The sequence below is a fragment of the Pelobates fuscus genome, chromosome 11, assembly GCF_036172605.1.
Source record: "Pelobates fuscus isolate aPelFus1 chromosome 11, aPelFus1.pri, whole genome shotgun sequence".
Classification (NCBI taxonomy): Eukaryota; Metazoa; Chordata; class Amphibia; order Anura; family Pelobatidae; genus Pelobates; species Pelobates fuscus.
The window spans coordinates 43,452,443-43,455,274 of NC_086327.1; positions in this window are offsets into that span (position 1 = coordinate 43,452,443).

The following is a 2,832-nucleotide window of genomic DNA, read 5'->3' on the forward strand; positions in this document are numbered from 1 at the left end:
ACACACTGCATTCACCATAAACACAGTAAAACCACAACACAAACACACACTGCTTTCACCATACACACACTAAAACTACAACATAAACACACACTGCATTCACCATACACACACTAAAACTACAACACACACACACACACTGTATTCACCATACACACACTAAAACCACAACACAAACATGCACTGCATTCACCATACACACACTAAAACCACAACACAAACATGCACTGCATTCACCATACAAACACTTAAACCACAACACACACAGCATTCACCACACACACACTAAAACCACAACACAAACACTCTGCATTCACCACACAAACACACAATTTATCTAAAACACACAAAACTACATTAATTATACAAATGTGCAATCTGTATCCATTTTACAACCACACAGGCCATCCTTGTGGGTGGACTCAGAATGGGCCCTCGGGGGCGGGCCCAGGGGGCCCACACTTTGAACTGTGTCAGGGGCCCCGAAATTTCTGATGGCAGCCCTGCCTGGCACCATAAAAAACTCAATTTCAACATAGAAGTTATGGTGCCCTTAACTTTTAATGCATTTCAAAAGAGCATGCTGAGCTGAAAATGAGCAGATTTGGGTACTCCCCCAGATCAGCCATTATCTCTTTCTGGCTCACAAAGAGAAAGGTCAGAGATGACCTCTAGTAGCTACGGTACACGATTCTCACGAAGAAGCTTCATAAAATGACAGCTGACTGTAGTTTTCACAAGAACTTTCTGGCTAACTGCAGGAATACAACTAATCCAGAGAGTGAAAAAAGTTTGAAACACTGATTTATTTTATGTATTCATTTATTCAATGCATTATCATCATATGCATAAAAAAGAGAATGTTTTATTGTATCCTACAGAGTTTATTTAATATAAACTTGTCATATTTAGAAGGAAAAAAATATATCAGTGACAGATTTCCTTTTAGACGAGAAGTAGCAGTGTACAGTTCAGCAGCGTTCCTCAAACACAATGTTACCATCTCCATGCAATTTAATGTCCCGGGAGCTAAACAAACCTATTACATTATTTTTCTTGATAGTCTCCAGAGCAGTAAAACGGTTTCCAGTAAACAATGGTGTGTGTGCACTACGGGGATGATGGCCATAAACCTGAATCACTTACAGCTCACTGGTTCAACAGATGTTGTTTCCACTTCCATTTGCGTAGCAAGTATTCCTACCCAACATGATAAATGGTTTCCATTTAAAGAGTCTCTAAAAGCACCATAACAACTTTGAATCACTGAAAAGGTAATGGCACACAGAGCACCCAGCTCCGTTACTCACTGCCCTGAGTTTATAGCTGCAGACGTAAAAAACTGCTGCAGGTAGAAATCTGCCCCCTGGAGCAATGATACCAAGAAATTGGCTTCCTCGTTTGCCATCCAAACTTTGTACAATGACTCTACACTATTTATATAGAAACTTCTCTCCCAACCCCAGTCCTGTTGCAATGATGTAATTTTATAAATTTGAAAAGTATTATTTAAAGGAACACTATAGGGTCAGGAACACAAACATGTTTTGCTGACCCTATAGTGTTAAAACCACCATTTACCCACTGCCTCCTTAAATACAGTAAAATATTAGTTGTTTTCAAGTCTGCAGCTGCTGCCTCTGATCTGCCTGCTTGGCTGATATCATCAGAAGGGATTCTCTGACCAAATCACAATGCTTTCCATTAGGATTGGTGGATACTGCCAAGAGGGCAGATCAGGGGCAGAGCCAGCACAAGTCAAACACAGCCCTAACCAATCAGCATCTTCTTATAGAGATACTTTGAATCAGTGCATATCTATGAGGAACCTTCAGTGTCTCCATGCAGCGAGTGGAGACATTGAATGGCAGTGCTGAACACTGTGCAGCACTGCCCCAGGAAGGACCTCTAGTAGCCATCTGAGGGGTGGCCAGTGGAGCTATTCCTAGGCTGTGATAAAAACACTGTGTTTTCTCTGAAAAGACAGTGTTTACTGCAAAAAGCATGAAGGGAATAATTCTACTCACCAGACCAAATACAATAAACTGTAGTTGTTCTGGTGACTATAGTGTTCCTTTAATTTTTTTTATTTTTTTTTGCCTAATTGAATGCACTATCTTTAGAACACATTGAATTCTTAGAAAATAAAAACAAAAAAATATGATAAACCAAAAAGTGTATCTATTAATGTGGCAAGAAAAAATAGAAAAATTAAATAAGACAACTTTTATTTATAGTTAAATTTAAAAATTAGACTTATATAAAATGTAATATTCCGATTTAGATCCTCTCAGTATTTATAGGTACTAGTAATAGGGCAAATAAATCGGGATAATATCAATGTAACCAATAGAAACAATGTATTATTGTTACTATATTTATAATGCCGATATAGAGCAGTTTAGAAGTGGAGAGGAAATAAATAGAAAGTAACCTGATACTACTGCTAAGGGGGCGGAGCCAGCGCCGGCAGAGCCAGCGTGGCCCTTGAAATAACGTGAGTTTTAAACTTTTATAGGGGGGCTAAGCCACCTAAATGGAGCAAGCCACGTAAATGGTGGTTAAACACTATAGGGTCAGGAATACATGTTTGTGTTCCTGACTCTACAGTGTTCCTTTAAGGGTTGCCCTCGAAGGCACATTAGCCTCAATTATCAGGAGTACCAGGTTACTCTCTATTTTTTTCCTCTCCACCTCTAAATTCTAAATCAGAATATTACATTTTATATAAGTCTAATTTTTAAATTTAACTATAAATAAAAGTTAAAGGACCACTCTAGGCACCCAGACCACTTCAGCTTAATGAAGTGGTCTGGGTGCCTGGTTCCTCTA